The sequence below is a fragment of the Ambystoma mexicanum genome, chromosome 13, assembly GCF_040938575.1.
Source record: "Ambystoma mexicanum isolate Mex_15411 chromosome 13, UKY_AmexF1_1, whole genome shotgun sequence".
Classification (NCBI taxonomy): Eukaryota; Metazoa; Chordata; class Amphibia; order Caudata; family Ambystomatidae; genus Ambystoma; species Ambystoma mexicanum.
In genome coordinates, this window is record NC_090938.1 from 358,260,036 (window position 1) to 358,284,435 (window position 24,400).

Genomic DNA, 24,400 nt, shown 5'->3' on the forward strand with positions numbered 1-24,400 from the left:
AGTAAAGAATGGAAACCTACGAGGAAAGTCTTTGACTAATTTCATTCTCCGCCTGCACCAATGAACTTATTTTTACATCTCTATTTCCATATCTGTACTCATTCCTGTCTTTCACAGGGAGGTTGAAAGACTTTGGTCTATGTTTAAATGCAGACTATAAAGAAAAAATACGACGAAGGTGGGATTCGAACCCACGCGTGCAGAGCACAATGGATTAGCAGTCCATCGCCTTAACCACTCGGCCACCTCGTCTGTTTGGGAACGGTGCTCGAGTCCCATGCTTAAAGAAGAGATAAAACAATGGTGGTGCAAAGTCAGTGAAAAATAGATCATGTTTGTCATAATAGAAACAAGATCGTTGACTCGTTCTTCCTTACCCGGCCATTGATAGATAAACACATCAAGTTGAAGCTCAGACATTTGTAAAGGTAGAAAAAGGGTTACTGGAGTAGGATCCAGGAGACAATATCAACTTACAAAGAATAATGTTGTCTATTTACTGCATTATCGCCTTTGAAGCAAACCTCTGAGAATAAATACCCTTTCACTAATCAGGCAGTCACTTTGATAAAATCAAGCAGAACAAGGATGCTGATAGGAACTCGCCTCATTTGCATATGGGCTAGGGCTTCTGGGAGCCATGAGAATTAGGAGTTGAAGGTTTTGCAGATCGAGATTGCTAAAGGGCTGGGCATTTGCACAGACCTCTCCATGCCTGATTGGTGCCGAAGGTTAGTTGCAAGTGGTCCCCTGCTCACCCTACCTTACACAGGGCCATGCCCAGTTAGGCCCCTCAGGGCTAGGCCCGGCAGGGCTAAGCCCGGCGTTTGTCAGGCGTTCGTCAGGCGAAGTGCCTGGACCCCTGCTCATCATACCTCAGAATCTGGTCTAGCTATTGCAGACATGGGGAATGGTGCTTATATCCCATTGACAGCGCCCACAAGCTGCATACTAATAGCCAATGATGTGTGAATGCGGTCAGGGTAGCAGACATATAGAACAATTGGGTGGGTTCGCTTCCGAACTGGATGCACAGGAGCAGGAGAGAATGGCTGTTGGCGATGTATGCAACTTGCTCTGCGTGAACACATCTACCGACCCCTTCCCCTACACACACGGGCACATACACACACACACACACACATAGCCATTGGAGCTATGCAGAGCTAATCAGAAAGATTGGTAATCATTAGAACATGAAAGATATGTGTTCATTTTTTAATAAACTTGTGGACTCCCGCAGAAACGGAGGGACTCACATCTCTAATTGAGGCTTGCTTACCTCTATACAAATGTGTTTGCTGGCTGTCTTTCTTCAACTGGTATGTGCGGTTGTGTCTGTCTTTGTCTTTCAACACGCCTGGCACGTTTACATTATCAAAGAGATGATTGTATGGAGATGGGGAACACCCCTCCGTTGCATTGTGAACTTGAACAGTCTTTTCACCAAAGCAGCTACATGCGACATTGCAAGGTTTTTGTCAGTCTTTGCCTGAAAACATTAGGCCTTCCTCTCGAACTCTATTTCACTCCTTCTGTGGAAGACTTCAATTATGAGGATGCATCCCGTCATAAAAGGTTCTCTGTAGATGGTGCAACTCTGGCTTCTCTTCCCCGTGCTTTTTGAAAATAATCCGCCCGAGGCCCTGATGAGGTTTGAACTCATGACCCCTGGTTTACGAGACCAGTGCTCTGCCACTGAGCTACAAGGCCACCTGCTGCTTGCTCACAGCCAACAACAGAAAGTGCAAAGAAACCATGGGTTTTACCTAGGTAGATCTCCAGGTATATGAATTTCTGGTTGTGTAAAAATGGCTGTATATCTCTGCATGTGTTCAGTACGTCATCATACATCTGATTTGCGAAAGCGTGTGTGCTTATGTTGGTGATACATTGTCGGTATGCGTTTGAGTATGTACTTTTACGGGTATGTATGTATTGAGTAGGATGCTGAACAGGTTCATGAGTTTAGATAGCAGGTCAGAATGATGGCAAAAGGAACATGTAAAAGGCAGACAACTAAAAGAAAAAAGAATTTGGGATGTAAGCTTGGGAGTTTACTAACTGCGCTGATTTTGGCTCCTATAATAGTAAAGAATGGAAACCTACGAGGAAAGTCTTTGACTAATTTCATTCTCCGCCTGCACCAATGAACTTATTTTTACATCTCTATTTCCATATCTGTACTCATTCCTGTCTTTCACAGGGAGGTTGAAAGACTTTGGTCTATGTTTAAATGCAGACTATAAAGAAAAAATACGACGAAGGTGGGATTCGAACCCACGCGTGCAGAGCACAATGGATTAGCAGTCCATCGCCTTAACCACTCGGCCACCTCGTCTGTTTGGGAACGGTGCTCGAGTCCCATGCTTAAAGAAGAGATAAAACAATGGTGGTGCAAAGTCAGTGAAAAATAGATCATGTTTGTCATAATAGAAACAAGATCGTTGACTCGTTCTTCCTTACCCGGCCATTGATAGATAAACACATCAAGTTGAAGTTCAGAAAAATATAACAAGAGCTCCTGGAGGGTTCACAACACTAATCCAGAGGAAGGTGCTTGAGCTTCCGTATGGCACACCATTAGTAGTAAAACCAGCATAACGCAAGCTCCAGTTTCCCAGTGTTTGGCATCATTCAACGTTTCCAGCCAAGATCAAAGTTCAGATGCTGCTGCTTCCTGTGATGTCATTGAATTTAAATAGTGAGTGATGGCAATAACCCTTTTCCAATTAAATTTTGCCACATCAACGTCCCTGAAAATAGAGAAAGGCGTGCAACCCAGAACCGCTGTACTGTTCAATAGAGTAAGGGCTTCACCGTGATCATCTGCATCTGTCATCACAAGATTATCAAGGTCTTTTTCTTGAAGAAATTAGGTCCAGAAAGCCGACCTTCCCCACAGACTATTCAGACACCTTGCGCTTGTGGCTTTGTTATAGGCCCGAATCCATTGGTAAAAGGTTGCACAGGTACAATGTGCAATATCAGTTCCTATTCAACAATGTTCAAGAAAATTACCATTTGGAGGCCCTGATGAGGATCGAACTCACGACCCCTGGTTTACAAGACCAGTGCTCTGCCACTGAGCTACAGAGCCCCTCAGGTTATGATGCATAACAGCAACACAACGAGCACACAACATGATGTTTACTGGGTAGACATATTTGAAGGGTGTGTGAGAATGTATGTATATGATTGTGATTTGACCTGTTTTTTTCTGGCCGATTTTTTGAGGAGCAGCTAATTTGTGCGTATTCCGTGCAATTTTAGAGTGACTAATGAGGAGATGTGATGCGTGAAAGTTGAAAAAAACATGTACATGGCAGCAGAGAGACAATATGGATATTACCTTTGCTTTTTTAAATTTCTATCCGGATTCTGGCTCAAAGGGTAGTCAAGCACAGCAGATTGCATTCCTGCCAGTAACACGACAACCTTGTTTGTGTCCTTCTTAATCAACTAACATGCATATTTTCACTTTTGTCTGTATGTTCTTTGAAAGCCAATGGCAATGGTGCTTAGAGCAATGCAGATGTTTAAAAAAGATTTCAAAAGTTAAAATCGACAAAGGTGGGATTCGAAACCACGCGTGTACAGTAGATTAGCAGTCCATCGCCTTAACCACTCGGCCACCTCGTCTACAGGGATTATGTTAGGCATTCAAGTCTTTACAGGTAATAACACAAACATCTTCAAAATAGAACCACAATGCGTTCCTTGTTGAGGTACATCCAGCCGTTTGCAGGAAAACTGCCTCACTTGCTGTTGAGAAAAATTCATCAAAGTCCTGGGGTGTTTATAGGCATCGCCAAGATGACATTGGGAGGTGTTTCAATTGACACGTGTTGAATATGAGGAAGAGCATCATGCTGGCTCCAGTGGCACTGCCTGCAGCATGACAAAAATGTAGAAGGGACATTTGACTGCACCATTGGCTGAACATCAGTGGCAAAGTGTATATCAGGCTAAAAGGTAAGCTCCAGTGGCACAATATGGGCACTACAAGGCACCCATAATTTGGTGTCAGCTAAAAAGACAATGCCAGAGCTTGTGGGTGCTTTTGTACACTTATTGTGTGTTTGTGGGTGTAGTTTCATGTTGAAAACCAAAACACAGCAGCTCCAGTGGCGCAATCGGTTAGGGCGCGGTACTTATACAGCAGTACATGCAGTGAGCAATGCCGAGGTTGTGAGTTCAAGCCTCACCTGGAGCAACTTTGGAACTTTTTACTAATTCACCTCAAAACTGAATTATTGAACCAATAAATGTTCTGGACATTTTTTGGTTCACCTCAAGGTTTCCTTGATTGTCAGTTAATGTTGTATGACAGCTCCTCTGCCTTTTAGACATGGAATACTCATTGCAAGTTATTTATGGGGTGTTTGCGCTTTAAATACAGCTACGGAGGGTTTTTGAAAATAGAACAGAAAATAAAAAATGTCAACTGTTATTATACTCCATTTTCTGCTGAGCACCACTTACGGAAGACATTTGTAAAGGTAGAAAAAGGGTTACTGGAGTAGGATCCAGGAGACAATATCAACTTACAAAGAATAATGTTGTCTATTTACTGCATTATCGCCTTTGAAGCAAACCTCTGAGAATAAATACCCTTTCACTAATCAGGCAGTCACTTTGATAAAATCAAGCAGAACAAGGATGCTGATAGGAACTCGCCTCATTTGCATATGGGCTAGGGCTTCTGGGAGCCATGAGAATTAGGAGTTGAAGGTTTTGCAGATCGAGATTGCTAAAGGGCTGGGCATTTGCACAGACCTCTCCATGCCTGATTGGTGCCGAAGGTTAGTTGCAAGTGGTCCCCTGCTCACCCTACCTTACACAGGGCCATGCCCAGTTAGGCCCCTCAGGGCTAGGCCCGGCAGGGCTAAGCCCGGCGTTTGTAAGGCGAAGTGCCTGGACCCCTGCTCATCATACCTCAGAATCTGGTCTAGCTATTGCAGACATGGGGAATGGTGCTTATATCCCATTGACAGCGCCCACAAGCTGCATACTAATAGCCAATGATGTGTGAATGCGGTCAGGGTAGCAGACATATAGAACAATTGGGTGGGTTCGCTTCCGAACTGGATGCACAGGAGCAGGAGAGAATGGCTGTTGGCGATGTATGCAACTTGCTCTGCGTGAACACATCTACCGACCCCTTCCCCTACACACACGGGCACATACACACACACACACACACACATAGCCATTGGAGCTATGCAGAGCTAATCAGAAAGATTGGTAATCATTAGAACATGAAAGATATGTGTTCATTTTTTATTAAACTTGTGGACTCCCGCAGAAACGGAGGGACTCACATCTCTAATTGAGGCTTGCTTACCTCTATACAAATGTGTTTGCTGGCTGTCTTTCTTCAACTGGTATGTGCGGTTGTGTCTGTCTTTGTCTTTCAACACGCCTGGAACGTTTACATTATCAAAGAGATGATTGTATGGAGATGGGGAACACCCCTCCGTTGCATTGTGAACTTGAACAGTCTTTTCACCAAAGCAGCTACATGCGACATTGCAAGGTTTTTGTCAGTCTTTGCCTGAAAACATTAGGCCTTCCTCTCGAACTCTATTTCACTCCTTCTGTGGAAGACTTCAATTATGAGGATGCATCCCGTCATAAAAGGTTCTCTGTAGATGGTGCAACTCTGGCTTCTCTTCCCCGTGCTTTTTGAAAATAATCCGCCCGAGGCCCTGATGAGGTTTGAACTCATGACCCCTGGTTTACGAGACCAGTGCTCTGCCACTGAGCTACAAGGCCACCTGCTGCTTGCTCACAGCCAACAACAGAAAGTGCAAAGAAACCATGGGTTTTACCTAGGTAGATCTCCAGGTATATGAATTTCTGGTTGTGTAAAAATGGCTGTATATCTCTGCATGTGTTCAGTACGTCATCATACATCTGATTTGCGAAAGCGTGTGTGCTTATGTTGGTGATACATTGTCGGTATGCGTTTGAGTATGTACTTTTACGGGTATGTATGTATTGAGTAGGATGCTGAACAGGTTCATGAGTTTAGATAGCAGGTCAGAATGATGGCAAAAGGAACATGTAAAAGGCAGACAACTAAAAGAAAAAAGAATTTGGGATGTAAGCTTGGGAGTTTACTAACTGCGCTGATTTTGGCTCCTATAATAGTAAAGAATGGAAACCTACGAGGAAAGTCTTTGACTAATTTCATTCTCCGCCTGCACCAATGAACTTATTTTTACATCTCTATTTCCATATCTGTACTCATTCCTGTCTTTCACAGGGAGGTTGAAAGACTTTGGTCTATGTTTAAATGCAGACTATAAAGAAAAAATACGACGAAGGTGGGATTCGAACCCACGCGTGCAGAGCACAATGGATTAGCAGTCCATCGCCTTAACCACTCGGCCACTTCGTCTGTTTGGGAACGGTGCTCGAGTCCCATGCTTAAAGAAGAGATAAAACAATGGTGGTGCAAAGTCAGTGAAAAATAGATCATGTTTGTCATAATAGAAACAAGATCGTTGACTCGTTCTTCCTTACCCGGCCATTGATAGATAAACACATCAAGTTGAAGTTCAGAAAAATATAACAAGTGCTCCTGGAGGGTTCACAACACTAATCCAGAGGAAGGTGCTTGAGCTTCCGTATGGCACACCATTAGTAGTAAAACCAGCATAACGCAAGCTCCAGTTTCCCAGTGTTTGGCATCATTCAACGTTTCCAGCCAAGATCAAAGTTCAGATGCTGCTGCTTCCTGTGATGTCATTGAATTTAAATAGTGAGTGATGGCAATAACCCTTTTCCAATTAAATTTTGCCACATCAACGTCCCTGAAAATAGAGAAAGGCGTGCAACCCAGAACCGCTGTACTGTTCAATAGAGTAAGGGCTTCACCGTGATCATCTGCATCTGTCATCACAAGATTATCAAGGTCTTTTTCTTGAAGAAATTAGGTCCAGAAAGCCGACCTTCCCCACAGACTATTCAGACACCTTGCGCTTGTGGCTTTGTTATAGGCCCGAATCCATTGGTAAAAGGTTGCACAGGTACAATGTGCAATATCAGTTCCTATTCAACAATGTTCAAGAAAATTACCATTTGGAGGCCCTGATGAGGATCGAACTCACGACCCCTGGTTTACAAGACCAGTGCTCTGCCACTGAGCTACAGAGCCCCTCAGGTTACTACGCATAACAGCAACACAACGAGCACACAACATGATGTTTACTGGGTAGACATATTTGAAGGGTGTGTGAGAATGTATGTATATGATTGTGATTTGACCTGTTTTTTTCTGGCCGATTTTTTGAGGAGCAGCTAATTTGTGCGTATTCCGTGCAATTTTAGGGTGACTAATGAGGAGATGTGATGCGTGAAAGTTGAAAAAAACATGTACATGGCAGCAGAGAGACAATATGGATATTACCTTTGCTTTTTTAAATTTCTATCCGGATTCTGGCTCAAAGGGTAGACAAGCACAGCAGATTGCATTCCTGCCAGTAACACGACAACCTTGTTTGTGTCCTTCTTAATCAACTAACATGCATATTTTCACTTTTGTCTGTATGTTCTTTGAAAGCCAATGGCAATGGTGCTTAGAGCAATGCAGATGTTTAAAAAAGATTTCAAAAGTTAAAATCGACAAAGGTGGGATTCGAAACCACGCGTGTACAGCAGATTAGCAGTCCATCGCCTTAACCACTCGGCCACCTCGTCTACAGGGATTATGTTAGGCATTCAAGTCTTTACAGGTAATAACACAAACATCTTCAAAATAGAACCACAATGCGTTCCTTGTTGAGGTACATCCAGCCGTTTGCAGGAAAACTGCCTCACTTGCTGTTGAGAAAAATTCATCAAAGTCCTGGGGTGTTTATAGGCATCGCCAAGATGACATTGGGAGGTGTTTCAATTGACACGTGTTGAATATGAGGAAGAGCATCATGCTGGCTCCAGTGGCACTGCCTGCAGCATGACAAAAATGTAGAAGGGACATTTGACTGCACCATTGGCTGAACATCAGTGGCAAAGTGTATATCAGGCTAAAAGGTAAGCTCCAGTGGCACAATATGGGCACTACAAGGCACCCATAATTTGGTGTCAGCTAAAAAGACAATGCCAGAGCTTGTGGGTGCTTTTGTACACTTGTGTGTGTGTTTGTGGGTGTAGTTTCATGTCGAAAACCAAAACACAGCAGCTCCAGTGGCGCAATCGGTTAGCGCGCGGTACTTATACAGCAGTACATGCAGTGAGCAATGCCGAGGTTGTGAGTTCAAGCCTCACCTGGAGCAACTTTGGAACTTTTTACTAATTCACCTCAAAACTGAATTATTGAACCAATAAATGTTCTGGACATTTTTTGGTTCACCTCAAGGTTTCCTTGATTGTCAGTTAATGTTGTATGACAGCTCCTCTGCCTTTTAGACATGGAATACTCATTGCAAGTTATTTATGGGGTGTTTGCGCTTTAAATACAGCTACGGAGGGTTTTTGAAAATAGAACAGAAAATAAAAAATGTCAACTGTTATTATACTCCATTTTCTGCTGAGCACCACTTACGGAAGACATTTGTAAAGGTAGAAAAAGGGTTACTGGAGTAGGATCCAGGAGACAATATCAACTTACAAAGAATAATGTTGTCTATTTACTGCATTATCGCCTTTGAAGCAAACCTCTGAGAATAAATACCCTTTCACTAATCAGGCAGTCACTTTGATAAAATCAAGCAGAACAAGGATGCTGATAGGAACTCGCCTCATTTGCATATGGGCTAGGGCTTCTGGGAGCCATGAGAATTAGGAGTTGAAGGTTTTGCAGATCGAGATTGCTAAAGGGCTGGGCATTTGCACAGACCTCTCCATGCCTGATTGGTGCCGAAGGTTAGTTGCAAGTGGTCCCCTGCTCACCCTACCTTACACAGGGCCATGCCCAGTTAGGCCCCTCAGGGCTAGGCCCGGCAGGGCTAAGCCCGGCGTTCGTCAGGCGAAGTGCCTGGACCCCTGCTCATCATACCTCAGAATCTGGTCTAGCTATTGCAGACATGGGGAATGGTGCTTATATCCCATTGACAGCGCCCACAAGCTGCATACTAATAGCCAATGATGTGTGAATGCGGTCAGGGTAGCAGACATATAGAACAATTGGGTGGGTTCGCTTCCGAACTGGATGCACAGGAGCAGGAGAGAATGGCTGTTGGCGATGTATGCAACTTGCTCTGCGTGAACACATCTACCGACCCCTTCCCCTACACACACGGGCACATACACACACACACACACACATAGCCATTGGAGCTATGCAGAGCTAATCAGAAAGATTGGTAATCATTAGAACATGAAAGATATGTGTTCATTTTTTATTAAACTTGTGGACTCCCGCAGAAACGGAGGGACTCACATCTCTAATTGAGGCTTGCTTACCTCTATACAAATGTGTTTGCTGGCTGTCTTTCTTCAACTGGTATGTGCGGTTGTGTCTGTCTTTGTCTTTCAACACGCCTGGCACGTTTACATTATCAAAGAGATGATTGTATGGAGATGGGGAACACCCCTCCGTTGCATTGTGAACTTGAACAGTCTTTTCACCAAAGCAGCTACATGCGACATTGCAAGGTTTTTGTCAGTCTTTGCCTGAAAACATTAGGCCTTCCTCTCGAACTCTATTTCACTCCTTCTGTGGAAGACTTCAATTATGAGGATGCATCCCGTCATAAAAGGTTCTCTGTAGATGGTGCAACTCTGGCTTCTCTTCCCCGTGCTTTTTGAAAATAATCCGCCCGAGGCCCTGATGAGGTTTGAACTCATGACCCCTGGTTTACGAGACCAGTGCTCTGCCACTGAGCTACAAGGCCACCTGCTGCTTGCTCACAGCCAACAACAGAAAGTGCAAAGAAACCATGGGTTTTACCTAGGTAGATCTCCAGGTATATGAATTTCTGGTTGTGTAAAAATGGCTGTATATCTCTGCATGTGTTCAGTACGTCATCATACATCTGATTTGCGAAAGCGTGTGTGCTTATGTTGGTGATACATTGTCGGTATGCGTTTGAGTATGTACTTTTACGGGTATGTATGTATTGAGTAGGATGCTGAACAGGTTCATGAGTTTAGATAGCAGGTCAGAATGATGGCAAAAGGAACATGTAAAAGGCAGACAACTAAAAGAAAAAAGAATTTGGGATGTAAGCTTGGGAGTTTACTAACTGCGCTGATTTTGGCTCCTATAATAGTAAAGAATGGAAACCTACGAGGAAAGTCTTTGACTAATTTCATTCTCCGCCTGCACCAATGAACTTATTTTTACATCTCTATTTCCATATCTGTACTCATTCCTGTCTTTCACAGGGAGGTTGAAAGACTTTGGTCTATGTTTAAATGCAGACTATAAAGAAAAAATACGACGAAGGTGGGATTCGAACCCACGCGTGCAGAGCACAATGGATTAGCAGTCCATCGCCTTAACCACTCGGCCACCTCGTCTGTTTGGGAACGGTGCTCGAGTCCCATGCTTAAAGAAGAGATAAAACAATGGTGGTGCAAAGTCAGTGAAAAATAGATCATGTTTGTCATAATAGAAACAAGATCGTTGACTCGTTCTTCCTTACCCGGCCATTGATAGATAAACACATCAAGTTGAAGTTCAGAAAAATATAACAAGAGCTCCTGGAGGGTTCACAACACTAATCCAGAGGAAGGTGCTTGAGCTTCCGTATGGCACACCATTAGTAGTAAAACCAGCATAACGCAAGCTCCAGTTTCCCAGTGTTTGGCATCATTCAACGTTTCCAGCCAAGATCAAAGTTCAGATGCTGCTGCTTCCTGTGATGTCATTGAATTTAAATAGTGAGTGATGGCAATAACCCTTTTCCAATTAAATTTTGCCACATCAACGTCCCTGAAAATAGAGAAAGGCGTGCAACCCAGAACCGCTGTACTGTTCAATAGAGTAAGGGCTTCACCGTGATCATCTGCATCTGTCATCACAAGATTATCAAGGTCTTTTTCTTGAAGAAATTAGGTCCAGAAAGCCGACCTTCCCCACAGACTATTCAGACACCTTGCGCTTGTGGCTTTGTTATAGGCCCGAATCCATTGGTAAAAGGTTGCACAGGTACAATGTGCAATATCAGTTCCTATTCAACAATGTTCAAGAAAATTACCATTTGGAGGCCCTGATGAGGATCGAACTCACGACCCCTGGTTTACAAGACCAGTGCTCTGCCACTGAGCTACAGAGCCCCTCAGGTTACGACGCATAACAGCAACACAACGAGCACACAACATGATGTTTACTGGGTAGACATATTTGAAGGGTGTGTGAGAATGTATGTATATGATTGTGATTTGACCTGTTTTTTTCTGGCCGATTTTTTGAGGAGCAGCTAATTTGTGCGTATTCCGTGCAATTTTAGGGTGACTAATGAGGAGATGTGATGCGTGAAAGTTGAAAAAAACATGTACATGGCAGCAGAGAGACAATATGGATATTACCTTTGCTTTTTTAAATTTCTATCCGGATTCTGGCTCAAAGGGTAGTCAAGCACAGCAGATTGCATTCCTGCCAGTAACACGACAACCTTGTTTGTGTCCTTCTTAATCAACTAACATGCATATTTTCACTTTTGTCTGTATGTTCTTTGAAAGCCAATGGCAATGGTGCTTAGAGCAATGCAGATGTTTAAAAAAGATTTCAAAAGTTAAAATCGACAAAGGTGGGATTCGAAACCACGCGTGTACAGCAGATTAGCAGTCCATCGCCTTAACCACTCGGCCACCTCGTCTACAGGGATTATGTTAGGCATTCAAGTCTTTACAGGTAATAACACAAACATCTTCAAAATAGAACCACAATGCGTTCCTTGTTGAGGTACATCCAGCCGTTTGCAGGAAAACTGCCTCACTTGCTGTTGAGAAAAATTCATCAAAGTCCTGGGGTGTTTATAGGCATCGCCAAGATGACATTGGGAGGTGTTTCAATTGACACGTGTTGAATATGAGGAAGAGCATCATGCTGGCTCCAGTGGCACTGCCTGCAGCATGACAAAAATGTAGAAGGGACATTTGACTGCACCATTGGCTGAACATCAGTGGCAAAGTGTATATCAGGCTAAAAGGTAAGCTCCAGTGGCACAATATGGGCACTACAAGGCACCCATAATTTGGTGTCAGCTAAAAAGACAATGCCAGAGCTTGTGGGTGCTTTTGTACACTTGTGTGTGTGTTTGTGGGTGTAGTTTCATGTCGAAAACCAAAACACAGCAGCTCCAGTGGCGCAATCGGTTAGCGCGCGGTACTTATACAGCAGTACATGCAGTGAGCAATGCCGAGGTTGTGAGTTCAAGCCTCACCTGGAGCAACTTTGGAACTTTTTACTAATTCACCTCAAAACTGAATTATTGAACCAATAAATGTTCTGGACATTTTTTGGTTCACCTCAAGATTTCCTTGATTGTCAGTTAATGTTGTATGACAGCTCCTCTGCCTTTTAGACATGGAATACTCATTGCAAGTTATTTATGGGGTGTTTGCGCTTTAAATACAGCTACGGAGGGTTTTTGAAAATAGAACAGAAAATAAAAAATGTCAACTGTTATTATACTCCATTTTCTGCTGAGCACCACTTACGGAAGACATTTGTAAAGGTAGAAAAAGGGTTACTGGAGTAGGATCCAGGAGACAATATCAATTTACAAAGAATAATGTTGTCTATTTACTGCATTATCGCCTTTGAAGCAAACCTCTGAGAATAAATACCCTTTCACTAATCAGGCAGTCACTTTGATAAAATCAAGCAGAACAAGGATGCTGATAGGAACTCGCCTCATTTGCATATGGGCTAGGGCTTCTGGGAGCCATGAGAATTAGGAGTTGAAGGTTTTGCAGATCGAGATTGCTAAAGGGCTGGGCATTTGCACAGACCTCTCCATGCCTGATTGGTGCCGAAGGTTAGTTGCAAGTGGTCCCCTGCTCACCCTACCTTACACAGGGCCATGCCCAGTTAGGCCCCTCAGGGCTAGGCCCGGCAGGGCTAAGCCCAGCGTTTGTCAGGCGTTCGTCAGGCGAAGTGCCTGGACCCCTGCTCATCATACCTCAGAATCTGGTCTAGCTATTGCAGACATGGGGAATGGTGCTTATATCCCATTGACAGCGCCCACAAGCTGCATACTAATAGCCAATGATGTGTGAATGCGGTCAGGGTAGCAGACATATAGAACAATTGGGTGGGTTCGCTTCCGAACTGGATGCACAGGAGCAGGAGAGAATGGCTGTTGGCGATGTATGCAACTTGCTCTGCGTGAACACATCTACCGACCCCTTCCCCTACACACACGGGCACATACACACACACACACACACATAGCCATTGGAGCTATGCAGAGCTAATCAGAAAGATTGGTAATCATTAGAACATGAAAGATATGTGTTCATTTTTTATTAAACTTGTGGACTCCCGCAGAAACGGAGGGACTCACATCTCTAATTGAGGCTTGCTTACCTCTATACAAATGTGTTTGCTGGCTGTCTTTCTTCAACTGGTATGTGCGGTTGTGTCTGTCTTTGTCTTTCAACACGCCTGGCACGTTTACATTATCAAAGAGATGATTGTATGGAGATGGGGAACACCCCTCCGTTGCATTGTGTACTTGAACAGTCTTTTCACCAAAGCAGCTACATGCGACATTGCAAGGTTTTTGTCAGTCTTTGCCTGAAAACATTAGGCCTTCCTCTCGAACTCTATTTCACTCCTTCTGTGGAAGACTTCAATTATGAGGATGCATCCCATCATAAAAGGTTCTCTGTAGATGGTGCAACTCTGGCTTCTCTTCCCCGTGCTTTTTGAAAATAATCCGCCCGAGGCCCTGATGAGGTTTGAACTCATGACCCCTGGTTTACGAGACCAGTGCTCTGCCACTGAGCTACAAGGCCACCTGCTGCTTGCTCACAGCCAACAACAGAAAGTGCAAAGAAACCATGGGTTTTACCTAGGTAGATCTCCAGGTATATGAATTTCTGGTTGTGTAAAAATGGCTGTATATCTCTGCATGTGTTCAGTACGTCATCATACATCTGATTTGCGAAAGCGTGTGTGCTTATGTTGGTGATACATTGTCGGTATGCGTTTGAGTATGTACTTTTACGGGTATGTATGTATTGAGTAGGATGCTGAACAGGTTCATGAGTTTAGATAGCAGGTCAGAATGATGGCAAAATGAACATGTAAAAGGCAGACAACTAAAAGAAAAAAGAATTTGGGATGTAAGCTTGGGAGTTTACTAACTGCGCTGATTTTGGCTCCTATAATAGTAAAGAATGGAAACCTACGAGGAAAGTCTTTGACTAATTTCATTCTCCGCCTGCACCAATGAACTTATTTTTACATCTCTATTTCCATATCTGTACTCATTCCTGTCTTTCACAGGGAGGTTGAAAGACTTTGGTCTATGTTTAAATGCAGACTATAAAGAAAAAATACGACGAAGGTGGGATTCGAACCCACGCGTGCAGAGCACAATGGATTAGCAGTCCATTAACCACTCGGCCACCTCGTCTGTTTGGGAACTGTGCTCGAATCCCATGCTTAAAGAAGAGATAAAACAATGGTGGTGCAAAGTCAGTGAAAAATAGATCATGTTTGTCATAATAGAAACAAGATCGTTGACTCGTTCTTCCTTACCCGGCCATTGATAGATAAACACATCAAGTTGAAGTTCAGAAAAATATAACAAGAGCTCCTGGAGGGTTCACAACACTAATCCAGAGGAAGGTGCTTGAGCTTCCGTATGGCACACCATTAGTAGTAAAACCAGCATAACGCAAGCTCCAGTTTCCCAGTGTTTGGCATCATTCAACGTTTCCAGCCAAGATCAAAGTTCAGATGCTGCTGCTTCCTGTGATGTCATTGAATTTAAATAGTGAGTGATGGCAATAACCCTTTTCCAATTAAATTTTGCCACATCAACGTCCCTGAAAATAGAGAAAGGCGTGCAACCCAGAACCGCTGTACTGTTCAATAGAGTAAGGGCTTCACCGTGATCATCTGCATCTGTCATCACAAGATTATCAAGGTCTTTTTCTTGAAGAAATTAGGTCCAGAAAGCCGACCTTCCCCACAGACTATTCAGACACCTTGCGCTTGTGGCTTTGTTATAGGCCCGAATCCATTGGTAAAAGGTTGCACAGGTACAATGTGCAATATCAGTTCCTATTCAACAATGTTCAAGAAAATTACCATTTGGAGGCCCTGATGAGGATCGAACTCACGACCCCTGGTTTACAAGACCAGTGCTCTGCCACTGAGCTACAGAGCCCCTCAGGTTACGACGCATAACAGCAACACAACGAGCACACAACATGATGTTTACTGGGTAGACATATTTGAAGGGTGTGTGAGAATGTATGTATATGATTGTGATTTGACCTGTTTTTTTCTGGCCGATTTTTTGAGGAGCAGCTAATTTGTGCGTATTCCGTGCAATTTTAGGGTGACTAATGAGGAGATGTGATGCGTGAAAGTTGAAAAAAACATGTACATGGCAGCAGAGAGACAATATGGATATTACCTTTGCTTTTTTAAATTTCTATCCGGATTCTGGCTCAAAGGGTAGTCAAGCACAGCAGATTGCATTCCTGCCAGTAACACGACAACCTTGTTTGTGTCCTTCTTAATCAACTAACATGCATATTTTCACTTTTGTCTGTATGTTCTTTGAAAGCCAATGGCAATGGTGCTTAGAGCAATGCAGATGTTTAAAAAAGATTTCAAAAGTTAAAATCGACAAAGGTGGGATTCGAAACCACGCGTGTACAGTAGATTAGCAGTCCATCGCCTTAACCACTCGGCCACCTCGTCTACAGGGATTATGTTAGGCATTCAAGTCTTTACAGGTAATAACACAAACATCTTCAAAATAGAACCACAATGCGTTCCTTGTTGAGGTACATCCAGCCGTTTGCAGGAAAACTGCCTCACTTGCTGTTGAGAAAAATTCATCAAAGTCCTGGGGTGTTTATAGGCATCGCCAAGATGACATTGGGAGGTGTTTCAATTGACACGTGTTGAATATGAGGAAGAGCATCATGCTGGCTCCAGTGGCACTGCCTGCAGCATGACAAAAATGTAGAAGGGACATTTGACTGCACCATTGGCTGAACATCAGTGGCAAAGTGTATATCAGGCTAAAAGGTAAGCTCCAGTGGCACAATATGGGCACTACAAGGCACCCATAATTTGGTGTCAGCTAAAATGACAATGCCAGAGCTTGTGGGTGCTTTTGTACACTTGTGTGTGTGTTTGTGGGTGTAGTTTCATGTCGAAAACCAAAACACAGCAGCTCCAGTGGCGCAATCGGTTAGCGCGCGGTACTTATACAGCAGTACATGCAGTGAGCAATGCCGAGGTTGTGAGTTCAAGCCTCACCTGGAGCAACTTTGGAACTTTTTACTAATTCACCTCAAAACTGAATTATTGAACCAATAAATGTTCTGGACATTTTTTGGTTCACCTCAAGGTTTCCTTGATTGTCAGTTAATGTTGTATGACAGCTCCTCTGCCTTTTAGACATGGAATACTCATTGCAAGTTATTTATGCGGTGTTTGCGCTTTAAATACAGCTACGGAGGGTTTTTGAAAATAGAACAGAAAATAAAAAATGTCAACTGTTATTATACTCCATTTTCTGCTGAGCACCACTTACGGAAGACATTTGTAAAGGTAGAAAAAGGGTTACTGGAGTAGGATCCAGGAGACAATATCAACTTACAAAGAATAATGTTGTCTATTTACTGCATTATCGCCTTTGAAGCAAACCTCTGAGAATAAATACCCTTTCACTAATCAGGCAGTCACTTTGATAAAATCAAGCAGAACAAGGATGCTGATAGGAACTCGCCTCATTTGCATATGGGCTAGGGCTTCTGGGAGCCATGAGAATTAGGAGTTGAAGGTTTTGCAGATCGAGATTGCTAAAGGGCTGGGCATTTGCACAGACCTCTCCATGCCTGATTGGTGCCGAAGGTTAGTTGCAAGTGGTCCCCTGCTCACCCTACCTTACACAGGGCCATGCCCAGTTAGGCCCCTCAGGGCTAGGCCCGGCAGGGCTAAGCCCAGCGTTTGTCAGGCGTTCGTCAGGCGAAGTGCCTGGACCCCTGCTCATCATACCTCAGAATCTGGTCTAGCTATTGCAGACATGGGGAATGGTGCTTATATCCCATTGACAGCGCCCACAAACTGCATACTAATAGCCAATGATGTGTGAATGCGGTCAGGGTAGCAGACATATAGAACAATTGGGTGGGTTCGCTTCCGAACTGGATGCACAGGAGCAGGAGAGAATGGCTGTTGGCGATGTATGCAACTTGCTCTGCGTGAACACATCTACCGACCCCTTCCCCTACACACACGGGCACATACACACACACACACACACATAGCCATTGGAGCTATGCAGAGCTAATCAGAAAGATTGGTAATCATTAGAACATGAAAGATATGTGTTCATTTTTTATTAAACTTGTGGACTCCCGCAGAAACGGAGGGACTCACATCTCTAATTGAGGCTTGCTTACCTCTATACAAATGTGTTTGCTGGCTGTCTTTCTTCAACTGGTATGTGCGGTTGTGTCTGTCTTTGTCTTTCAACACGCCTGGCACGTTTACATTATCAAAGAGATGATTGTATTGAGATGGGGAACACCCCTCCGTTGCATTGTGTACTTGAACAGTCTTTTCACCAAAGCAGCTACATGCGACATTGCAAGGTTTTTGTCAGTCTTTGCCTGAAAACATTAGGCCTTCCTCTCGAACTCTATTTCACTCCTTCTGTGGAAGACTTCAATTATGAGGATGCATCCCGTCATAAAAGGTTCTCTGTAGATGGTGCAACTCTGGCTTCTCTTCCCCGTGCTTTTTGAAAATAATCCGCCCGAGGCCCTGATGAGGTTTGAACTCATGACCCCTGGTTTACGAGACCAGTGCTCTGCCACTGAGCTACAAGGCCACCTGCTGCTTGCTCACAGCCAACAACAGAAAGTGCAAAGAAACCATGGGTTTTACCTAGGTAGATCTCCAGGTATATGAATTTCTGGTTGTGTAAAAATGGCTGTATATCTCTGCATGTGTTCAGTACGTCATCATACATCTGATTTGCGAAAGCGTGTGTGCTTATGTTGGTGATACATTGTCGGTATGCGTTTGAGTATGTACTTTTACGGGTATGTATGTATTGAGTAGGATGCTGAACAGGTTCATGAGTTTAGATAGCAGGTCAGAATGATGGCAAAATGAACATGTAAAAGGCAGACAACTAAAAGAAAAAAGAATTTGGGATGTAAGCTTGGGAGTTTACTAACTGCGCTGATTTTGGCTCCTATAATAGTAAAGAATGGAAACCTACGAGGAAAGTCTTTGACTAATTTCATTCTCCGCCTGCACCAATGAACTTATTTTTACATCTCTATTTCCATATCTGTACTCATTCCTGTCTTTCACAGGGAGGTTGAAAGACTTTGGTCTATGTTTAAATGCAGACTATAAAGAAAAAATACGACGAAGGTGGGATTCGAACCCACGCGTGCAGAGCACAATGGATTAGCAGTCCATCGCCTTAACCACTCGGCCACCTGTCTGTTTGGGAACGGTGCTCGAATCCCATGCTTAAAGAAGAGATAAAACAATGGTGGTGCAAAGTCAGTGAAAAATAGATCATGTTTGTCATAATAGAAACAAGATCGTTGACTCGTTCTTCCTTACCCGGCCATTGATAGATAAACACATCAAGTTGAAGTTCAGAAAAATATAACAAGAGCTCCTGGAGGGTTCACAACACTAATCCAGAGGAAGGTGCTTGAGCTTCCGTATGGCACACCATTAGTAGTAAAACCAGCATAACGCAAGCTCCAGTTTCCCAGTGTTTGGCATCATTCAACGTTTCCAGCCAAGATCAAAGTTCAGATGCTGCTGCTTCCTGTGATGTCATTGAATTTAAATAGTGAGTGATGGCAATAACCCTTTTCCAATTAAATTTTGCCACATCAACGTCCCTGAAAATAGAGAAAGGCGTGCAACCCAGAACCGCTGTACTGTTCAATAGAGTAAGGGCTTCACCGTGATCATCTGCATCTGTCATCACAAGATTATCCAGGTCTTTTTCTTGAAGAAATTAGGTCCAGAAAGCCGACCTTCCCCACAGACTATTCAGACACCTTGCGCTTGTGGCTTTGTTATAGGCCCGAATCCATTGGTAAAAGGTTGCACAGGTACAATGTGCAATATCAGTTCCTATTCAACAATGTTCAAGAAAATTACCATTTGGAGGCCCTGATGAGGATCGAACTCACGACCCCTGGTTTACAAGACCAGTGCTCTGCCACTGAGCTACAGAGCCCCTCAGGTTAAGACGCATAACAGCAACACAACTAGCACACAACATGATGTTTACTGGGTAGACATATTTGAAGGGTGTGTGAGAATGTATGTATATGATTGTGATTTGACCTGTTTTTTTCTGGCCGATTTTTTGAGGAGCAGCTAATTTGTGCGTATTCCGTGCAATTTTAGGGTGACTAATGAGGAGATGTGATGCGTGAAAGTTGAAAAAAACATGTACATGGCAGCAGAGAGACAATATGGATATTACCTTTGCTTTTTTAAATTTCTATCCGGATTCTGGCTCAAAGGGTAGTCAAGCACAGCAGATTGCATTCCTGCCAGTAACACGACAACCTTGTTTGTGTCCTTCTTAATCAACTAACATGCATATTTTCACTTTTGTCTGTATGTTCTTTGAAAGCCAATGGCAATGGTGCTTAGAGCAATGCAGATGTTTAAAAAAGATTTCAAAAGTTAAAATCGACAAAGGTGGGATTCGAAACCACGCGTGTACAGTAGATTAGCAGTCCATCGCCTTAACCACTCGGCCACCTCGTCTACAGGGATTATGTTAGGCATTCAAGTCTTTACAGGTAATAACACAAACATCTTCAAAATAGAACCACAATGCGTTCCTTGTTGAGGTACATCCAGCCGTTTGCAGGAAAACTGCCTCACTTGCTGTTGAGAAAAATTCATCAAAGTCCTGGGGTGTTTATAGGCATCGCCAAGATGACATTGGGAGGTGTTTCAATTGACACGTGTTGAATATGAGGAAGAGCATCATGCTGGCTCCAGTGGCACTGCCTGCAGCATGACAAAAATGTAGAAGGGACATTTGACTGCACCATTGGCTGAACATCAGTGGCAAAGTGTATATCAGGCTAAAAGGTAAGCTCCAGTGGCACAATATGGGCACTACAAGGCACCCATAATTTGGTGTCAGCTAAAAAGACAATGCCAGAGCTTGTGGGTGCTTTTGTACACTTGTGTGTGTGTTTGTGGGTGTAGTTTCATGTCGAAAACCAAAACACAGCAGCTCCAGTGGCGCAATCGGTTAGCGCGCGGTACTTATACAGCAGTACATGCAGTGAGCAATGCCGAGGTTGTGAGTTCAAGCCTCACCTGGAGCAACTTTGGAACTTTTTACTAATTCACCTCAAAACTGAATTATTGAACCAATAAATGTTCTGGACATTTTTTGGTTCACCTCAAGGTTTCCTTGATTGTCAGTTAATGTTGTATGACAGCTCCTCTGCCTTTTAGACATGGAATACTCATTGCAAGTTATTTATGGGGTGTTTGCGCTTTAAATACAGCTACGGAGGGTTTTTGAAAATAGAACAGAAAATAAAAAATGTCAACTGTTATTATACTCCATTTTCTGCTGAGCACCACTTACGGAAGACATTTGTAAAGGTAGAAAAAGGGTTACTGGAGTAGGATCCAGGAGACAATATCAACTTACAAAGAATAATGTTGTCTATTTACTGCATTATCGCCTTTGAAGCAAACCTCTGAGAATAAATACCCTTTTACTAATCAGGCAGTCACTTTGATAAAATCAAGCAGAACAAGGATGCTGATAGGAACTCGCCTCATTTGCATATGGGCTAGGGCTTCTGGGAGCCATGAGAATTAGGAGTTGAAGGTTTTGCAGATCGAGATTGCTAAAGGGCTGGGCATTTGCACAGACCTCTCCATGCCTGATTGGTGCCGAAGGTTAGTTGCAAGTGGTCCCCTGCTCACCCTACCTTACACAGGGCCATGCCCAGTTAGGCCCCTCAGGGCTAGGCCCGGCAGGGCTAAGCCCGGCGTTTGTCAGGCGAAGTGCCTGGACCCCTGCTCATCATACCTCAGAATCTGGTCTAGCTATTGCAGACATGGGGAATGGTGCTTATATCCCATTGACAGCGCCCACAAGCTGCATACTAATAGCCAATGATGTGTGAATGCGGTCAGGGTAGCAGACATATAGAACAATTGGGTGGGTTCGCTTCCGAACTGGATGCACAGGAGCAGGAGAGAATGGCTGTTGGCGATGTATGCAACTTGCTCTGCGTGAACACATCTACCGACCCCTTCCCCTACACACACGGGCACATACACACACACACACACACATAGCCATTGGAGCTATGCAGAGCTAATCAGAAAGATTGGTAATCATTAGAACATGAAAGATATGTGTTCATTTTTTATTAAACTTGTGGACTCCCGCAGAAACGGAGGGACTCACATCTCTAATTGAGGCTTGCTTACCTCTATACAAATGTGTTTGCTGGCTGTCTTTCTTCAACTGGTATGTGCGGTTGTGTCTGTCTTTGTCTTTCAACACGCCTGGCACGTTTACATTATCAAAGAGATGATTGTATGGAGATGGGGAACACCCCTCCGTTGCATTGTGAACTTGAACAGTCTTTTCACCAAAGCAGCTACATGCGACATTGCAAGGTTTTTGTCAGTCTTTGCCTGAAAACATTAGGCCTTCCTCTCGAACTCTATTTCACTCCTTCTGTGGAAGACTTCAATTATGAGGATGCATCCCGTCATAAAAGGTTCTCTGTAGATGGTGCAACTCTGGCTTCTCTTCCCCGTGCTTTTTGAAAATAATCCGCCCGAGGCCCTGATGAGGTTTGAACTCATGACCCCTGGTTTACGAGACCAGTGCTCTGCCACTGAGCTACAAGGCCACCTGCTGCTTGCTCACAGCCAACAACAGAAAGTGCAAAGAAACCATGGGTTTTACCTAGGTAGATCTCCAGGTATATGAATTTCTGGTTGTGTAAAAATGGCTGTATATCTCTGCATGTGTTCAGTACGTCATCATACATCTGATTTGCGAAAGCGTGTGTGCTTATGTTGGTGATACATTGTCGGTATGCGTTTGAGTATGTACTTTTACGGGTATGTATGTATTGAGTAGGATGCTGAACAGGTTCATGAGTTTAGATAGCAGGTCAGAATGATGGCAAAAGGAACATGTAAAAGGCAGACAACTAAAAGAAAAAAGAATTTGGGATGTAAGCTTGGGAGTTTACTAACTGCGCTGATTTTGGCTCCTATAATAGTAAAGAATGGAAACCTACGAGGAAAGTCTTTGACTAATTTCATTCTCCGCCTGCACCAATGAACTTATTTTTACATCTCTATTTCCATATCTGTACTCATTCCTGTCTTTCACAGGGAGGTTGAAAGACTTTGGTCTATGTTTAAATGCAGACTATAAAGAAAAAATACGACGAAGGTGGGATTCGAACCCACGCGTGCAGAGCACAATGGATTAGCAGTCCATTGCCTTAACCACTCGGCCACCTCGTCTGTTTGGGAACGGTGCTCGAATCCCATGCTTAAAGAAGAGATAAAACAATGGTGGTGCAAAGTCAGTGAAAAATAGATCATGTTTGTCATAATAGAAACAAGATCGTTGACTCGTTCTTCCTTACCCGGCCATTGATAGATAAACACATCAAGTTGAAGTTCAGAAAAATATAACAAGAGCTCCTGGAGGGTTCACAACACTAATCCAGAGGAAGGTGCTTGAGCTTCCGTATGGCACACCATTAGTAGTAAAACCAGCATAACGCAAGCTCCAGTTTCCCAGTGTTTGGCATCATTCAACGTTTCCAGCCAAGATCAAAGTTCAGATGCTGCTGCTTCCTGTGATGTCATTGAATTTAAATAGTGAGTGATGGCAATAACCCTTTTCCAATTAAATTTTGCCACATCAACGTCCCTGAAAATAGAGAAAGGCGTGCAACCCAGAACCGCTGTACTGTTCAATAGAGTAAGGGCTTCACCGTGATCATCTGCATCTGTCATCACAAGATTATCAAGGTCTTTTTCTTGAAGAAATTAGGTCCAGAAAGCCGACCTTCCCCACAGACTATTCAGACACCTTGCGCTTGTGGCTTTGTTATAGGCCCGAATCCATTGGTAAAAGGTTGCACAGGTACAATGTGCAATATCAGTTCCTATTCAACAATGTTCAAGAAAATTACCATTTGGAGGCCCTGATGAGGATCGAACTCACGACCCCTGGTTTACAAGACCAGTGCTCTGCCACTGAGCTACAGAGCCCCTCAGGTTACGACGCATAACAGCAACACAACGAGCACACAACATGATGTTTACTGGGTAGACATATTTGAAGGGTGTGTGAGAATGTATGTATATGATTGTGATTTGACCTGTTTTTTTCTGGCCGATTTTTTGAGGAGCAGCTAATTTGTGCGTATTCCGTGCAATTTTAGGGTGACTAATGAGGAGATGTGATGCGTGAAAGTTGAAAAAAACATGTACATGGCAGCAGAGAGACAATATGGATATTACCTTTGCTTTTTTAAATTTCTATCCGGATTCTGGCTCAAAGGGTAGTCAAGCACAGCAGATTGCATTCCTGCCAGTAACACGACAACCTTGTTTGTGTCCTTCTTAATCAACTAACATGCATATTTTCACTTTTGTCTGTATGTTCTTTGAAAGCCAATGGCAATGGTGCTTAGAGCAATGCAGATGTTTAAAAAAGATTTCAAAAGTTAAAATCGACAAAGGTGGGATTCGAAACCACGCGTGTACAGTAGATTAGCAGTCCATCGCCTTAACCACTCGGCCACCTCGTCTACAGGGATTATGTTAGGCATTCAAGTCTTTACAGGTAATAACACAAACATCTTCAAAATAGAACCACAATGCGTTCCTTGTTGAGGTACATCCAGCCGTTTGCAGGAAAACTGCCTCACTTGCTGTTGAGAAAAATTCATCAAAGTCCTGGGGTGTTTATAGGCATCGCCAAGATGACATTGGGAGGTGTTTCAATTGACACGTGTTGAATATGAGGAAGAGCATCATGCTGGCTCCAGTGGCACTGCCTGCAGCATGACAAAAATGTAGAAGGGACATTTGACTGCACCATTGGCTGAACATCAGTGGCAAAGTGTATATCAGGCTAAAAGGTAAGCTCCAGTGGCACAATATGGGCACTACAAGGCACCCATAATTTGGTGTCAGCTAAAAAGACAATGCCAGAGCTTGTGGGTGCTT

At 43.5% G+C, this 24,400-nt stretch overlaps 27 non-coding genes across 27 annotated transcripts; 5 read left to right on the forward strand and 22 right to left on the reverse strand.

The window, feature by feature from the left end:
* Nucleotides 1-170: 170 nt before the first annotated feature.
* TRNAS-GCU (transfer RNA serine (anticodon GCU)) lies at nucleotides 171-252 on the reverse strand. Its single transcript has one exon. It is a non-coding gene; the product is annotated as a tRNA-Ser (tRNA).
* A 1,389-nt stretch (nucleotides 253-1,641) lies between these two features.
* TRNAT-CGU (transfer RNA threonine (anticodon CGU)) lies at nucleotides 1,642-1,713 on the reverse strand. The gene has a single exon. It is a non-coding gene; the product is annotated as a tRNA-Thr (tRNA).
* A 546-nt stretch (nucleotides 1,714-2,259) lies between these two features.
* Nucleotides 2,260-2,341, reverse strand: TRNAS-GCU (transfer RNA serine (anticodon GCU)). Its single transcript has one exon. It is a non-coding gene; the product is annotated as a tRNA-Ser (tRNA).
* A 687-nt stretch (nucleotides 2,342-3,028) lies between these two features.
* Nucleotides 3,029-3,100, reverse strand: TRNAT-UGU (transfer RNA threonine (anticodon UGU)). Its single transcript has one exon. It is a non-coding gene; the product is annotated as a tRNA-Thr (tRNA).
* A 465-nt stretch (nucleotides 3,101-3,565) lies between these two features.
* TRNAS-GCU (transfer RNA serine (anticodon GCU)) lies at nucleotides 3,566-3,642 on the reverse strand. The gene has a single exon. It is a non-coding gene; the product is annotated as a tRNA-Ser (tRNA).
* Nucleotides 3,643-4,121: 479 nt separating this feature from the next.
* On the forward strand, nucleotides 4,122-4,216 carry TRNAI-UAU (transfer RNA isoleucine (anticodon UAU)). Its single transcript has 2 exons — nucleotides 4,122-4,159; nucleotides 4,181-4,216. It is a non-coding gene; the product is annotated as a tRNA-Ile (tRNA).
* Nucleotides 4,217-5,706: 1,490 nt separating this feature from the next.
* On the reverse strand, nucleotides 5,707-5,778 carry TRNAT-CGU (transfer RNA threonine (anticodon CGU)). Its single transcript has one exon. It is a non-coding gene; the product is annotated as a tRNA-Thr (tRNA).
* A 546-nt stretch (nucleotides 5,779-6,324) lies between these two features.
* On the reverse strand, nucleotides 6,325-6,406 carry TRNAS-GCU (transfer RNA serine (anticodon GCU)). Its single transcript has one exon. It is a non-coding gene; the product is annotated as a tRNA-Ser (tRNA).
* Nucleotides 6,407-7,093: 687 nt separating this feature from the next.
* TRNAT-UGU (transfer RNA threonine (anticodon UGU)) lies at nucleotides 7,094-7,165 on the reverse strand. Its single transcript has one exon. It is a non-coding gene; the product is annotated as a tRNA-Thr (tRNA).
* Nucleotides 7,166-8,187: 1,022 nt separating this feature from the next.
* On the forward strand, nucleotides 8,188-8,282 carry TRNAI-UAU (transfer RNA isoleucine (anticodon UAU)). Its single transcript has 2 exons — nucleotides 8,188-8,225; nucleotides 8,247-8,282. It is a non-coding gene; the product is annotated as a tRNA-Ile (tRNA).
* A 1,488-nt stretch (nucleotides 8,283-9,770) lies between these two features.
* Nucleotides 9,771-9,842, reverse strand: TRNAT-CGU (transfer RNA threonine (anticodon CGU)). The gene has a single exon. It is a non-coding gene; the product is annotated as a tRNA-Thr (tRNA).
* A 546-nt stretch (nucleotides 9,843-10,388) lies between these two features.
* TRNAS-GCU (transfer RNA serine (anticodon GCU)) lies at nucleotides 10,389-10,470 on the reverse strand. The gene has a single exon. It is a non-coding gene; the product is annotated as a tRNA-Ser (tRNA).
* A 687-nt stretch (nucleotides 10,471-11,157) lies between these two features.
* TRNAT-UGU (transfer RNA threonine (anticodon UGU)) lies at nucleotides 11,158-11,229 on the reverse strand. The gene has a single exon. It is a non-coding gene; the product is annotated as a tRNA-Thr (tRNA).
* Nucleotides 11,230-12,251: 1,022 nt separating this feature from the next.
* Nucleotides 12,252-12,346, forward strand: TRNAI-UAU (transfer RNA isoleucine (anticodon UAU)). The gene is made up of 2 exons: nucleotides 12,252-12,289; nucleotides 12,311-12,346. It is a non-coding gene; the product is annotated as a tRNA-Ile (tRNA).
* Nucleotides 12,347-13,845: 1,499 nt separating this feature from the next.
* Nucleotides 13,846-13,917, reverse strand: TRNAT-CGU (transfer RNA threonine (anticodon CGU)). Its single transcript has one exon. It is a non-coding gene; the product is annotated as a tRNA-Thr (tRNA).
* A 1,310-nt stretch (nucleotides 13,918-15,227) lies between these two features.
* TRNAT-UGU (transfer RNA threonine (anticodon UGU)) lies at nucleotides 15,228-15,299 on the reverse strand. Its single transcript has one exon. It is a non-coding gene; the product is annotated as a tRNA-Thr (tRNA).
* Nucleotides 15,300-15,764: 465 nt separating this feature from the next.
* TRNAS-GCU (transfer RNA serine (anticodon GCU)) lies at nucleotides 15,765-15,841 on the reverse strand. Its single transcript has one exon. It is a non-coding gene; the product is annotated as a tRNA-Ser (tRNA).
* A 480-nt stretch (nucleotides 15,842-16,321) lies between these two features.
* Nucleotides 16,322-16,416, forward strand: TRNAI-UAU (transfer RNA isoleucine (anticodon UAU)). Its single transcript has 2 exons — nucleotides 16,322-16,359; nucleotides 16,381-16,416. It is a non-coding gene; the product is annotated as a tRNA-Ile (tRNA).
* Nucleotides 16,417-17,915: 1,499 nt separating this feature from the next.
* Nucleotides 17,916-17,987, reverse strand: TRNAT-CGU (transfer RNA threonine (anticodon CGU)). The gene has a single exon. It is a non-coding gene; the product is annotated as a tRNA-Thr (tRNA).
* Nucleotides 17,988-18,533: 546 nt separating this feature from the next.
* On the reverse strand, nucleotides 18,534-18,614 carry TRNAS-GCU (transfer RNA serine (anticodon GCU)). Its single transcript has one exon. It is a non-coding gene; the product is annotated as a tRNA-Ser (tRNA).
* A 687-nt stretch (nucleotides 18,615-19,301) lies between these two features.
* TRNAT-UGU (transfer RNA threonine (anticodon UGU)) lies at nucleotides 19,302-19,373 on the reverse strand. Its single transcript has one exon. It is a non-coding gene; the product is annotated as a tRNA-Thr (tRNA).
* Nucleotides 19,374-19,838: 465 nt separating this feature from the next.
* Nucleotides 19,839-19,915, reverse strand: TRNAS-GCU (transfer RNA serine (anticodon GCU)). The gene has a single exon. It is a non-coding gene; the product is annotated as a tRNA-Ser (tRNA).
* Nucleotides 19,916-20,395: 480 nt separating this feature from the next.
* On the forward strand, nucleotides 20,396-20,490 carry TRNAI-UAU (transfer RNA isoleucine (anticodon UAU)). The gene is made up of 2 exons: nucleotides 20,396-20,433; nucleotides 20,455-20,490. It is a non-coding gene; the product is annotated as a tRNA-Ile (tRNA).
* A 1,488-nt stretch (nucleotides 20,491-21,978) lies between these two features.
* Nucleotides 21,979-22,050, reverse strand: TRNAT-CGU (transfer RNA threonine (anticodon CGU)). The gene has a single exon. It is a non-coding gene; the product is annotated as a tRNA-Thr (tRNA).
* A 546-nt stretch (nucleotides 22,051-22,596) lies between these two features.
* TRNAS-GCU (transfer RNA serine (anticodon GCU)) lies at nucleotides 22,597-22,678 on the reverse strand. The gene has a single exon. It is a non-coding gene; the product is annotated as a tRNA-Ser (tRNA).
* Nucleotides 22,679-23,365: 687 nt separating this feature from the next.
* Nucleotides 23,366-23,437, reverse strand: TRNAT-UGU (transfer RNA threonine (anticodon UGU)). The gene has a single exon. It is a non-coding gene; the product is annotated as a tRNA-Thr (tRNA).
* A 465-nt stretch (nucleotides 23,438-23,902) lies between these two features.
* Nucleotides 23,903-23,979, reverse strand: TRNAS-GCU (transfer RNA serine (anticodon GCU)). Its single transcript has one exon. It is a non-coding gene; the product is annotated as a tRNA-Ser (tRNA).
* Nucleotides 23,980-24,400: the final 421 nt, after the last annotated feature.